The following is a 15,794-nucleotide window of genomic DNA, read 5'->3' as shown; positions in this document are numbered from 1 at the left end:
TAAAAACAGAAATTTACTCGTGGGACACAGCCACAAAATCACATGATGTTTGGTAGCTCCATCAAAGGTTGCATGCTGAATGTGCTGCTATAGCCTGGAAAGCAAATGTTGTCTTTGAAAAAAATGGTTTGTTACTTTCCTCCCGCTTCCCCGCTCTCCCCTATGTAATTAAATAAATAGTTTTATTTTTACAAATGTTAATTAAAAATTATTTTTATTAAATGTCAGTAATGTTAATAAATATTGTAAATTATATAATTTATATGAAAAAATACAATAATATTTAAGTTTATTAAATTTTGAAAAAAATCATTTGAAAGTATATTTCTCTAAAGAATGTCCCCCCTTGCAATAAATTGCACCCATAAAATTATAGAATTTAAATATATTGACATGTGTAGTGTATTCAAAATATTTAATTTAATTTTTTTATTATTTTTATTTTTATATTAATTTAATTTTTTAATTTTATTTAATTTTATTTTTTTCCATACGAGTCAAGCATCCCTGGTCACATGTTAAATGGTAACATATTTAATCGGCATGGTTGTATTTTCCCTTATTATCCTATTAATATTGTTGTATATTTATACCTTTTATATCACATAAATTATATATAACAATAGTTAGCATTGTTGCCTAACAGCAAGAAGGTCACTGGTTCGAGTCTGCATTCTCTGTACAAAACATGTGCTGGATAAGTTGGCGGTTCATTCCACTGTGGTGACCCCTGATGAATAAAAGGACTAAAGGAAAATTTATTAAATTAATGAACAATATTAATACTATTAATACTATTTAATAGTATTTAATAATATTAAATTATACATACATCATTTTTTACTTTGTATCCCTGGTAATAATATTTCAGCCACAGCTGATCACGTGTTAATGGTTGACATCATTAAAAGAGAATAATGTACAACAGTGATTGTGAGCGGAAACATCCAGAGCAGTGCGTTACTAATGGAGGTATTGGAGCTTTGACTTCGCTGTTAAAAAGAGACACTTGTGTGTGAAAGGATGTTCATTAGGAGCTCAATGTGGCTAATGAAGCTCATCTAAATGAAGAGGAGGAACCAGCAGCTGTGGCAGAGACACTGCAGACAGCGGCACACATTTTAGCTAACAGTCTTGGGGTCAGTAAACATACAATTTCTCAAGAGCGCTTTTTGAAGGAGACACAAATAATACCGCTAAAACTGTACTAGAATATGTATAGGGGTGTCATGGTCGCTCGGTTAGCACTGTTGCCCTACAGCAAGAAGGTCGCTGGTTCGAGTCCCGGCTGGGCTAGTTGGCATTTCTGTGTGGAGTTTGCATGTTGTCCCTGTGTGGGTTGCCTCCGAGGGCTCTGGTGCTTTAGGTGAATTGAGTAAGCTGAACTGGCTGTAGTGTATGTGTGTGTGTGTGTGTGTATGTGTGTGTGTGACTAGGAGTGAATGGGTGTTTCTCAGTACAGGGTTGCAGCTGTAACAGCATCCGCTGGGTAAAACATATGCTGGAATAGTTGGCAGTTCATTCTGCTGTGGCAACCCCTAATGAATAAAGGATAAAGGGACTAAGCCAAGGGAAAATAAAGGAATGAATAAGAATATTTATACACAATGGTTGTTTTGACCGTGTTAATGTACACAATACTATCTGTCACAGCTAAAGTTGTTATTGCCAAAGTAGCTAAAAATATATTGACATCATCTGGTAAAGAGAAAATAATTGCTTTATCTGATATTTAAGTGAATAAAATAGCCTTGACAGCAGCATTATCTAAAAACATTTGTCAATTTAGCTTTTTTTTTGGACATTTCAACAACAGTGCATATTTTAAATAATTGTTTTCTCCAAACGTATAAAAAAATTTTATGTGTTAAATCTTGCAGTATGTGTTAAATCTGCAGTATCAAATAGATACACAAAACTTAACAATCGTTTTTATTCATACTGTAAAAAATGCTGGGTTCCACACAATCAATTTATGTTGGCACAACACAAAGGAAATAAGTTACTTATTAGTTTCTACAAATTTAAGTAGATTGAGCATTAAACAATTGAGTTGTTGGAAAAAAAAACCTCAAGAATTGTGTTGTTTCTGCTCATTTTAAATATGTAGTTTGAACAAACAGCATATTTTTTGAGAGTGTGTTCCAAAGGTTTTGTATGAGGGATTTGTTTACAGTGTTTTAGCCATTCCTGCATGTTTACGTAAATGTGATATGTAAAACTTTATCAAAATGCAAGAAAAAAAAACTTTCTGTTTTTGGCTATTGTTGTTGTGTCAAAGTAGAACAATATACCTCAAGTAACACACTTGAGAAACTTAGACTTCAACTTAGTCCCTTTATTCATCAGGAAAACTTATTTAGCATATTTTTACACAGTGGATGACCTTCTAGCTGCAACCCGGTACTGGAAAACATCCATCCACACCCATTGTACACATACACCATAGTCAGTTTATTCAATTCACCTATACCGGATGTCTTTGGACTGTGGGGGAAACCGGAGCAGCCAGAGGAAACCCATGCCAACATGGGGAGAAAATGCAAACAAAGAAATGCCAACTGACCCATGCAGCCAGGACTCGAAACAGCAACCTTCTTGCCTTGAGACGACAATGCTAATTACTGAGCTACCGTGTCACCCTTGGTTTTAACATGTCACCAATAAAATACAAAAAAAAAGATCAGTAGAGGACTAGTTTAGTTTCCTTTTAAACCAGTATAATTTCTATTAAAACCATTAGAAACCCTATGATGGTTCCTATATTTGTTGTTTTTTTTTCAGCAGGGAACAAATCTAGTCCTGAATGAACATGTTTTATTGTAAAAGCATACGTTTCCTCCAGTTATGTAAGAGTGCCCCTCAGATCCCTTTAGACTTGCCTAACAACAAAAGCAATGGATTTGTCTCATAAACACAGTTTTATCTGTCAGACAAGATGGCACAGTCCTCGTCTCTGAACTCACAACAATCATCTGAAGCCTTTTCCTGGCAAACAGCATCGTACGCAACAGTTTTCCTTCCCCGCGTAACATTCGAGCTTCAGGATGAGACGCGACCGTTTTCAACACTTCCTGCGGCTTCGGCTGTTTTTAAAGAGAGGCGACGGGAGGGGTGAGACCGAAAACAAACGCTGCGACTCGGGCACTTTGATCTTCATTTCCTGCCAATTATTTACGTCTGTTTCTCACGAAGCTTTTTTTTGTGTGTTTTAGGCTGATTTTGAGGTGCTCGTTTCCCTCACTTTTCACCCTCAGACACAATGCGATTTCTGTCAGGAAGCTATAAAAACACCTCTGATGGTGATGTTTGTGTTTAGGAACAGCCTCCTGGTGGGATATTGTGCTTTAAATGTTTGATTACCCATTATGAAAGAACTTATCGATGTAGCAAATGAGCTGAGGGACAGTTCATTCAAAATTCTCTCATTATTTACTCTTCCTCTACTTGTTACATACCTGTTTGAGTTTTTTTTTTTTTTTTTTTGTGAACACAAAAGAAGATATTTCTAGAAAGTATTTGTTAGTATTTGTCTTTCCTATATGATAGATGTATCTTCCTTTGTGTTCAACAGAAGAAAGAGACTTGTAATTGCTTTGAAAACACCTGAGGATGAGTAAATCGTTTTTTGAGTGAACTAGCCTCAGTGGTCAGAACTGTCACCTCACAGCAAAAAGGTCGCTGGTTCGAGCCCCTGCTGGGTCAGGTGGCATTTCTAGTGCTATAGGTGAATTGAATTAACTAAATTGGCCCTAGTGTATGTTTGTGTGTGTGAATGTATTTGTGTTTCCCAATACTGTGTTGCAGCTGGAAGGGCATTCACTGTGTAAAACATATGCTGAATAAGTTGGCAGCTCTTTCTGCTGTGGTCACTCATGATGAATAAAGGGACTAAAGCCTAGTTTATGCTTCTGTGTTGAGTAATCGGCTTAACCCACAGCGCCTGCCTTGCACATTGTCATGCATTTCTACTTCTGCGCGCTGTTTGTGTTGCTATGCGATAACACTTCCGAAACACTAGCTGGCAGTGAGGTTTTTATGTTCTTCTTCGTCGAGTTTCTTTGTTGATGTTTAGTTTTTTCTGAACGTTATCTTAATGTACAAGTTAGCTCAAACTTGCTAATTTTGAGGCGGGAACTGGGGGACGTGCAACAGCTTTAATCATAAGGTAAACACAATAAACAAAACTTTCCATCTGGAGCTCCTTTACAGGACTCGACACATGTAAACACTCGCTCTAATAGGTTCGTGCAGATAAATTAAAAGTAAAAAAAAAAAAAAACGAAAAAGTCAATAAGATAAATTTCATAATCAAAATAATTAAAGGATAAAAACAACTGAAAAACAACAAAATGTATTAGCGTGAACTAAATAAGCTATTATAAAAGTAAAAAAAGAATGTTTGTACATTTTATAATATTTAAAATAACTTAAAATAAATTAGTATTATAATTATTGATAAAATTATCTGAAAATAGATCATTAAACATAGTATTTGTAGTGTATTTTAGAGTCAGTTTGAATCTATTTAAATAATTTAACTAATTAAAGTAAAAAAAAAAATGAAAAAGATGTCTGAAAAAGCTGAAAAGAATTAGTTTTTAATAAAAAATAAAAAAATAATTTCCAGACACTTTTTTCTTGTAAAAAGGTTTTGTATCTACATATAACATAGAAGCAAAGTCAAATGAAACTATAAAATATATTTTAATAAACATACACTACCAGTTTGGGTATGGGGTAAGTTTGGGGTCAGAAGAATTCTTAAATGTTTTAAAACAAGCTTCTCGTGCTCACCAAAGCTGCATTTATTTAATCAAAATTACAGCACAAATTGTAAAATTGTGAAATGTTATTGCACTATAAAATAACTGTTTAATGTAGTCTATAAATGAATTGAATAATTTATTCCAGTGATTTTAAAGATTATTTTCAGCTTCATAACTCTTCAGAGTCAGGTGATCCTTCAGAAATCACTCTATTATTATTATCATTATCATTATTATTATTATTAATAGTAGTAGTAGTAGTAAATGGTAATAGTAATAAAACCATGTTTGATGACTAGTGTAATAATTTCATTTGAAACTACATACAATAAATAATAAATAAATATTTGATTAGTGACTATTTACAAATTAACGTTTTTTTTTTTTTTTTTTTTTTTTTACATTTAATAAATGACACCTTAATGAACAGATTATTATTAAAATTAAAATTAATAATAAAAAAAGACCCCAAACTTTTAACCGGTAGTGTATATGCCTACAAATGGAAGTTATACAGTAAATACAAGTATAACAGTAAGTGACTTCAATCTTTTTTGATTATCCATTTATTGGTTATGAGGCTAACTTTTCCCTGTTGAACAAAGTTTACTGTTTCATATCAAAAACAGTATGTCTTGATAATCTTATTTTTTAAATAGATCATCACTGGTTGTCAGAATCTAAAATCTGAAAATACGATTAATACATTAGATGTAATTGAATGAAATATTTGCATTTGGTTCACTTAGGTTAAACACAGTCTATTCAAAAAGAGGATGATTAGTATATTGATTCATACAAATGCATATGACTTTAAGTGCATGAAAACCCTACCACTAATCCCACCCTTCATACTTAAATGTATGGATGAGATAGTACCAATTAATAGTAATTAGCTACTAAATCAAAATGTGTAATTCGCACACTGACTAACATGCAAAACATGCTGAGAGTAAATAGTGAACAAAACCAATAATCTCAGAAAACAAAGCACTCTCGACGTCCAAACTATGATGTCAACATTAAAGTGTGTGCCATATTCAGTCAAACATTAGCATCGGCGGCGCATTGCTTATTCAGAAAAGCCAGTGAAGAGTGTTTAGTGCTGAACTATGTGCTGTGAGGAGAATAATGAGCGCAGGACCTCCAGAACGGGGCCATTAATCTGAAGCCCGCAGTCGCACCCGCAGTTCGACCCGCTCGACCCGTTCCCTTGACCCGCACAACACACAGATCTGCTGAAGAGGCACAGCAGAAAATGACCATTCAGAGGAAAAACGCTCAAGACCAGACACTGCAACACTAAAACACCTGTCAGCTTGCAGATTTCATACAAAATAACATTTAAGGAGTTGTTTTGGTGCATTTAGTCGCAATTTGTGTTTGTAGATTTCAGTTACAGTGCAGATTTTGGTAACACTTTACAAGAACAGTACTTAAATAATGATGTATTAATATATAAACTAAAATAATTACTTTATTATGGACTAATGATTCATGCGCTAATCATGAACTAACTTTAACTATATCATGAGTCACATGAGTTCGTCTGTGAATTACGGCTAGTACAACTTGCTAGTACATGCTTGTTTGTTAATTAATGTATTAAATACCACATTAGTTTTTGCTTAATTTAACCAACTTATGAGCTTTTAATGTATAATTATATTATGACTTTACTTGGAGGGACACATCATCACTAACCAATTCTTAACTCATCATAAACTGCTTATGCGGTTTAGTAGGTTTACACTGAATAAACAGTTTAAACACAGGAGTTCATTAAGGATGAGTTAATGATGATGTGCCCCTCCAAGTAAAGTCATGACATAATTATCACGAGTTTATGTTGGTGACATTTACCATAATCATAAATGTTAATTAATACATTTATTAACAAACATGTACTAACAAGTAACTATGGTAACCATTATTTACTCACAAACTAATGTGCCTTACCATTAATTCATATTAAAGAAGTGTTTAGTTTACATATTAATGCATTATTATTCATGTAATCTGTGTTACCCAGATTTTTTAAAGCTGTTCTCTAAAAATGCGTTTTTTTTATGTTGAGTTATAAATCTCCACTTCTGAAGCTCTTAGAAACACCAAACTACTTTTAGTTTTATTCATATCTGTATTCTACAGGTTTTTACAGAGGAATTTATACCTACATAAATTGACTTGTCATTGTTTTTCTGGCTTGTGAAGTATTTGCAAGCTGTTTTAGACAAATGCATTTCCCTATATGCACTTTACTTTGAATCAGATTTAATATCTGACATAATCTTTGACCTTTTGAATTGTTCATGGTTTTTAAAGGATTCATAAAACATTTGTCCAAAACTGAGCAATGGGTTCACCATAGACAACTAAAAATAAATTATTTAAACAAGTGAAATAATGAAATAAAAAACATATATTTTACTTGATTAAATATAAAAGAAATAAAACATATATTTTGAAAGAAATAAGTTATTAATTATATGTACATGAATATTTACAAGTTGCCATTTTACAATTCTTTAAATAAAAAATATTATTGTTACTTAAAAATATATATAATTACAAATAATAATAATACATTTCAAGTAGCAATAAAATGTATATAAAAGCATATTTTTAGATTGTAGCACATTTTACAGTTTACTTAAAATATTCAATATAAAATTCTAATTATATATAAAATAACTATTATAAAAATAACACAATAAAATTACAAACAATACAAGTTGCTTATTTTCAACATATTCTAATAAAAAGTGGTTATTCAAACCGTATTTTATATTGAACAAACACAGTTAACAATTTTTGTAAATTGCACTGTATTTAACTGCAATATGAACTGTATTGTACTGTAGGACAGTTATGCAGTTTGTTGTAGTATTTTAAAGTCGCATTGTCAAAATTACTGTTCATTTTACAATAAAGCTATAAAACACTGTAAACAGATATAGAGCAAAATCGGACATTAACTGCTGTCAAATACACTGTAAATTACTTTGTATTTTACTGTAATATTAACTGTATGTGTAGGATGGTTATGTAGTATATTACAGTATTTTAAAGTTGCGTTTGTGAAAATGACTATATTTTACAGTATAGATGTACAATATATCAATATATATGATATCAATATATCATATACTGTAGAGCAGGACAAATGGTGCTGTAAATGTAAATACTGTATTCTTGCTGTAATTGATTTACCGTAAGTCACTGGTAAACTGCTGCCAGTAAGTTACTGTAGATTCTGCAGGATATTGTTAACAGTTCAATATAATAAAGCCTACGTGTAAATTGTATAAATCAATAAATCAAATTGCATCTGTTTGGTTAATGCTGCTCATTCAGAGTGATCAGCTGTGGTCGGTGCGCATCTGAGATCCTCATCTCTTATCAGAGTGTTTTTCGGGGGCCGGTGTGAGATGAAAGGCTGCGGGGGCTGAGTGTTTGCCGTCTGCAGTTGGGAGTCTGATGACAGAGGGTCTTTGGGAATTTAAGAGGAGCTCGGACGGCGCTTTTCCCTTCGGATGACAGACCAGGAAGGAAGGGCTTTCTTTTCAAAGCCTCTGCCTTTATTTATATTACACATTTTCATCGAGGACTCTTTCAAAGGCAGGCCGCTTGTTTCCACAGATGTGCTTTTGATTACTTTCCTTTCCTTTAATTGTCATTTGTATAAAGATCTTTATTGGGACGGTAACTTTTTTTTTAATTCGGTAAAACTTTAGTTGAATTTCCATTTCCCACTGTTAACTGCGTATTAAGATGTTGGCTCTTTATTTGTATATACAAAATACGTATTCTACATCCCTAACCTAATACCTAAACCCAAATGCTACCTTTTTAACAACTAATGAGCAGCAAATGAGGAGTTTATTGTGATAACAGTTTTAATTTAAGTTTATTAATAGTGAGAGTTGCACCACAAAATAAAAGCATGATCATTAATTAATTCTAACCAAAACCTCGTGAACCGGCTTTGTTTTAGTATTTAAGTCTTTAACACTGCATTATATAAATAGGTAATGTATTGTTATTTTCATCTGCAGGTGATAAGGTGCTTACTGTCTTTTCTACAAGAGCTAGTAGTTTTGTGCAAAATGCAGAAAAAATCATGTAGAAAGCATTTTCTTGAGTTATGAGACGTAATGAGAATGATTTATAAATCTGTTGTCAACAAAAGAGAGGCACTTCAGAAATGTTTCCCATGTTGCTGTCTGCCACGATAAAAGCCCTGTGTTTTTACATTTTAAAGTAAAACAAGAACAGTTATTACAGTATTTTTTACTTATAATAATAATAACAATAATAATGATGATTATGAAAGTTATTATTATTAAGTATTTTACTGTTCAGTTACAGAACTGTTCATTATTAAATACTTTAAAGTAAATTTGGGTAAATAATAATAATAGTAAGGATAGATTATTATTATTATTATTATTATTATTACATATGAAAGTAGCATAAATCTGAAGTGAAAAGATCCGATTCCATGCGGTTTGGGCTGTTCACACTGTCATTACTTGAGTCACATGAGGGGGAAAAATTCAGATTCGGGCCACATTTGGCTGCAGTGTGAATGTAGCCCAAAAGAGGCTGCTGTGTGCGCTTTTTGGGATCTCAAATTTCTGTCCCATTCAACCCTGCTGTTCTCATGTCAATCTACCAGAGGCCGTTGTTAACTGACTGACTGACTGACTGACTGACTGACTGACTGACTGATTGACTGACCCATTGCCCTCCTTACATAAACTCCAAAAGCACAAAAAAAAAGCACAAAAGCACAGATTGACCCACTCACCCACTTCCATAAATAAAAGCAATCCAGAAAAAGAAAAGTCCTTGCCTGATTTTTACCACATTTTCAGATTTTACCACATTCTCACCCTGTTATTTAATTGTTTATTTTGATTTTTTGGCTTCTGTTTTTGTCTTAGCCACTTTCTGGAACTGTTCTTTGCCAGACTCAAACCCCATCGTCATGGTCAACTCCTTGTGTCTCAAGTCCTCTGATGTACATGGCAAGCTACTGGACAGACTGATAACAGCGGGAAAGCTGTCCGCACAGAGGTAAGCGGTCAGCTGGTAAAAGTGAAAAGAAAAGGTGCCATACCGCCATGTAGTATTCATTTTAAAGACAAAATGAAGCCATACGTATACATAATTCATGATCTCCAGAATTGTATATAGTGCTACGTTTTCAGAATGAGCCTATACATTGGGGGAAAAAATGTTTTATGTGGTATTCCAGTTTTGCACATAAGTTTAATTCACATCTTTGGATAGAAACCTACTGTAGTTATTTTGGCTAATTTACACCAACAAAAAAGTTTTGATCCCTGAAACTTTTAAGTTTATTATAACACATAGACCACTTACATGTCAAAAGAACAAACAAATTTCTATATATAAAAATACAAATACACTGATTTAGAGCTCAATTTTCGTCATTATCATTATGGCTGTCATTGTGAACGTGTGTTTGCGCACACCCGCTCTCTGATGTCCAACAGTAAACACAGATGAGCTCCAGTCACTGATCTCTGAGCAGTTCATCTGTCATTGGTCATTATTAGCCTGAATGATGAATCAGCTGTCATTCAGAGAACCACATCAGTTAAGGCCACAGTATCAGTACAGTAGAGAGGCGTTCACCTCTTCAAAATCTGTCAGATGCTCCTGCTGAAACTGATGAACCTCAGCCTGTGATTGATAAACACAGCACATGTCAAAACAGGACATGAGGTCAGAGGAAACGACTAATACAAGGAAGTCTGGTGACCACTCTCTAACTACCAGCAACAACATTGTGTAAGGTTAAATAAATAAATGTGTAAAAAAAATAGATAGTTTGTCCTTGTATGTATGCAGTTGAAGTCAGAATTATTAGCCCACCTTTAATTGTTATTATTTTTTTATATTTCCGAAATGATGGTTAACAGAGCAAGGAAATTTTTACAGTATGTCTGATAATATTTTTTCTTCTGGAGAAAGTCATATCTGTTTTATTTCGGCTAGAATAAAAGCAGTTTTTTTTAAAATCCATTTTAACGTCAAAATAATTAGCCCCTTTAAGATATTTTTTTCTGTAGTCTACATAACAAACCATCGTTATACAATAACTTCCCTAATTACCCTAACGTGCCTAATAAACTTATAAATTAGTTAAGCCTTTAAATGTCACTTTAAGTTTCTTGAAAAATACTTTGGTAAAATATTATTTACTGATATTAAAACTATTACGTGTAGAAATGTGTTAAAAAAATCTTCTCTGGGGACAAAAATAAACAAGGTGCTAATAATTCTGACTTTAACTGTATATTAAACTTACTCTTTTAAGGGATAGTTGACCCAAAAATGAATATTTTCTCATACTTCCAAACATGATTGAGTTTCTTTTTTTCATTGAACATCACAGATGCTATTATGAAGAATGTTTGGGGGGGTTGCACAGTCAAGTGATAAAAAAACATGGTGAGGACATTTTCCTTTTGGAGTAAACTATCTCATTTTAATTAGATTTATCCAGTTGAATTATTAGACTAATCTTCATCAGATATTTGAACAGAATACAAAAGTAACTACCTATGTTTAGGTTTATGTAAATTTTTAGTTTTTAAATTTAGCACATTTAGATATATTTATTTTAAGTGTATTGAGCCATATATATGTATGTATGTATGTATGTATGTATGTATGTATGTATGTATGTATGTATGTATGTATGTATGTATATATATATATATATATATATATATATCAGATATTCAGCAGATTTGTATTTAGCATTATTTTAGGTTTATTCATTCATTTCCTTTGGGTTAGTCCCTTTATTAATCAGGGGTCACCACAGCGTAATGAACCGCCAAGTTATCCAGCATATACTTTACACTGCGGATGCCCTTCCAGCTGTGACCCAGTAATGGAAAACACTCATACACACTCATTTACACACATACACTACGGACAATTTAGTTTGTTCAATTCTCCTGTAATACGTCTTTGGACTCTGGGGGAAACCGGAGCACCTGGAAGAAACCCATGCCAACATGGGGAGAACATGCAAACTCCACACAAAAACACCAACTGACCCAGCCAAGGTTTGAACCAGTGACCTTCTTGCTGTGAGACGAACGTGCTACCCACTGCACCACCGTGCAGTCAATTATATTTATATAAACCTAAAATAATGCCAAATGGTACATTTTGTTCCCTTACTGAATATCTGATTAAAAAATATTGATCTCAAAATAATATTAATATTAATTATTGGCTTAATACATTTAAATAAATATATCTAAATGTGTGAAATTTAAAAATTCTTAAAACTTTTTATTTACATGAACTTAAACATAGGCAGTTATTTTGGTTTCCTGTTCAAATATTGGCGGAAGATTAGTCTAATAACTGACAAATTATTTGACAATAAGCTGGACAAATCCCATTTTAAAGGGATAGTGCACACAAAAACGAAAATCTCCTCAGCATAATTTTCCTCACATGGCTGAGTTGTCATGACGTCATATTGATGTTATACCCCAAAGACATGTGGTACAGGTTAATTGGGTAGGCTAAATTGTCTACTGCATGTGTGTGAATGAGAGTGTATGGATGTTCCCCAGTGATGAGTTGCAGCTGGAAGGGCATCAGCTGCGTAAAACATAAGCTGGACAAGTTGGCGGTTCATTCTGCTGTGGCGACCCCGGATTAATAAAGGGACTAAGATTTTATATTGGGCATTGACGTTGGCCTGACGTCCATCATTATCAGTTCCAAACAAAATCCAACATCCCCATGACTGTGGGGTACAACATCAATATGACATCATGCTGATGTCCTGTGCTTGCCGGGTTACTACACTGTCATTATATATGATGAAAAAAAATTGTAATACATATTTAATATTTTTATATATGATATATATTTTTCACTGATCCCACTAGTGTTGTTGCAACAAATTGCTGCTTACTTTGGTATGTCAGGGATTTGACTTGTTCACATTGCTTATACTCCTGCAAAGCGCAGCTCCTAATAAAGTTACCAACCAACTGCCTTTATTTACTCTGCAAGTCAATTTTTACTCACATTTGCCACTTGATGACTGATAATTTGGGATACTAGATGCAACTAATACCCTATAAAGTGTGAAAACAGTTTGCACAGGGTGATTAGACAGGAATCTTCATGCAGTTGGTATCTGTCACAACTGTGCAGGTCAAGAAGTCAAGCTGTTTGAGCCTGTGCCATTCAATAACTACCATACCACAGCACTCGCAAAGAGTGTGAATCATTTAATACTAATAAGAAACATTATTACATGTTATAAAATGTAAATGTAAATATTATTATATGTTATAAAATAAAATGTGCGCTGTAACCTGCTCTACACCAAACTCACAACGTTCTGTTTTGTCAATGTTATTTTGCTAATTTTTCAGATATTTTTTGGACATCTCCTGATGCCATTTGTGCTGGTCATTAACCATAAATAAGCAAGCTATTCATATACTTCACTGTTTAATGTACATGTACAGTGTGTTTATACTTCGTCGCACAATATATTTAGTTATTTGAATACTGAATACGGTTTGTATAGTTTTTTCCCAACACAAAATGTGGAAAGGTTTGTGAACGCCCAAAGTGCAATAGCACTACACGTCTGCACACTGCCCATATGAGACTATCTGACAACTTTGTTTATATACTTTTCTTTAAAGTACAAAAAAACAAAACAAAAAACAATGTTGTCTCAGAATATACACAATTTGTAGGTAAATATAATATGAATTGCCATACATGTGGGTTCAGCTGTTGGAGATACAAAATGTAGTGTTACAGAGTATGTAGTCAAGTGCCTGACAAAGGGTTCCCGGTTAGCAAAGAACTTTTTGTTACAATTGGATCTTATAAATCGGAGCCTTTCCAAGTGGATATCGGAGGCCATATCCATTAACCAGATTTGAAAAAAGGACGTAAAGGAGTTTTCCAGTTTTTTTGTATTTTTAGTACTTCTAATATAGCTTGGTCACAGTCATGCCTAGAGTGAGGGCTCGTTGGAGATGTTTTGTAAGGGTGAGAGAGTGTTCTGAAACACCAAAAATAGCGAGCTCTGTGTCCGGTTAGAGGGAAACGTTATAGGCCCATAAATCAGTATAAGTATAAATCAAAAATGTATATCCAAAAATTTAACAAAGATGAGCTAAACCAAAATGCACGAGCTGTGGTGTTCTCTGTAGTTTTACACTTGTCACACATACTGTAGGTGAAATAGAGGGGAAAAATGTGTAAATTGGTTTTGCTATACGTAGTGCAGGCGATGAGTAACTTTGAACTGTATTAACTGGTTCTTACTGTTTACCGAACAGGACCGTACTGCAATCAGGCACTTGTCCCATAGTTCCTCTGATATCTCAGTTCCAAGTTTATCCTCCCAAGCTAGTTTAAATTTATCATTAGTAGTTGAAACAAAGGTTTCAAACATTCATTTATTCGTTCATTTATTTTCTTGTCAGCTTAGTCCCTTTATTCATCCAGGGTCGCCACAGTGGAATGAACCGCCAACTTATCCAGCAAGTTTTTTTTTTTTTTTTTACGCAGCGGATGCCCTTCCAGCTGCAACACATCTCTGGGAAACATCCACACACACATTCATACACACATTCATACACTACGGACAATTTAGCCTACCCAATTCACCTGTACCGCATGTCTTTGGACTGTGGGGGAAACCGGAGCACCCGGAGGAAACCCACGCGAACGCAGGGAGAACATGCAAACTCCACACAGAAACGCCAACTGAGCAGAGATTCGAACCAGCCACCGAGCGACCTTCTTGCTGTGAGGTGACAGCACTGCCTACTGCGCAGGTTTCAAACAACCCCACAAAATTTGAAGTATGATGAGTGGACTGAGTGTCCAGGAAGAAATCAAAAAGCACACGTTTATCAGGGATGCATTCAAAATGACAAATTTTAGCTTTCACATAATGCGTTACTTGCGAAAAATGTGAATGTGGTATATGTAACTTTGTATAAAATTCCACCTCAATGCAATCATTTGCATTACTAAAGAAGCATTTTTAAAAAATATACTTCAACATGGCCAAACTGCTTGATTACAATCAAAAATGGCTGCCTTCACAGTCAAACTGTGCATGTCTATGCACACTAAAAACATGTTAAAAACTGAACTTAAACATGGTAAATATGCACATTAACACAAACTAAAGAAAATACTATTAAAAAATGCACCTCAACACATCAAACTGTGCATGTTGTTAACACTTGCTGAAGAAACATATTCAAAGTAGTGCATTAAATAGATTGTTGTAGAAAGTGAATAACTCAATAGAGATGCAATGTCAGACACAATGCACTCAATGGAGCTAGTGATGTTACTGGTACTGAAAATGCTTTGTAATGATAATTTTTATTATCTCAGTAAATAGTATTATTTTGTAGGAATTTTTGTATGTAACTCAATAATCTAGATCAATCATACTGATTAAAAAAAGCACAATCCTATAAAATAAGGACATAGAGAATCGAAAGACATAACTTGACCAGGATTGTCATGACAGCACAGTTGCACTATATTGCAAGCAGCAGGAACAAAATGCCCTGTCAGCCTATTATTTGACCAGATTTTACTGTAATATCCACAAAGCGGAATTTTGAGCTATTTTGAACTTTGAAAGTGGATCGCACACATTCCTTTGCTCTTGCTCTTTGGTTGACGAAGCTAAAACGGCCTTTGCATGGTTTTAACTTTTTTTGACTTATATTTTTGGGCATTTTTTCTCTTTATCCAAAACCGTGAATGCCAACAATGTTCAGTTTAAATTCAGTGCCTTCCTAGTTTATTGTTTTTGTTCTATCTTTTCTGTTAATTCTTCAATAGTTACCCACATAGCAAATTTCTGGCCCAGCTCTGGCCCACACAATCCACTATTGCTTTGCCCACATGCCCCAGTAAATTACAGTTCATGATGGGACCAAGTCTTGCTTCCAGGGA

General features: G+C 33.9%; 1 long non-coding RNA gene across 16 annotated transcripts in view; it reads left to right on the top strand.

The window, feature by feature from the left end:
• Positions 1 to 15,794, top strand: part of LOC141380326 (uncharacterized) — a 48,884-nt gene that overhangs the window by 13,801 nt on the left and 19,289 nt on the right. For all 16 annotated transcript variants that reach the window (XR_015521990.1, XR_015521994.1, XR_015522004.1 and 13 more), the window contains one exon: positions 9,719 to 9,851. This is a non-coding gene — a long non-coding RNA (uncharacterized LOC141380326). The remainder of the gene's footprint in view (positions 1 to 9,718; positions 9,852 to 15,794) is intronic.

The sequence above is a fragment of the Danio rerio genome, chromosome 22 (assembly GCF_052040795.2).
Source record: "Danio rerio strain M-AB ecotype USA chromosome 22, GRCz13ab, whole genome shotgun sequence".
Taxonomy (NCBI): Eukaryota; Metazoa; Chordata; class Actinopteri; order Cypriniformes; family Danionidae; genus Danio; species Danio rerio.
The sequence above is the reverse complement of the archived record's forward strand: the minus strand, read 5'-3'. Positions and strand labels throughout refer to the sequence as shown.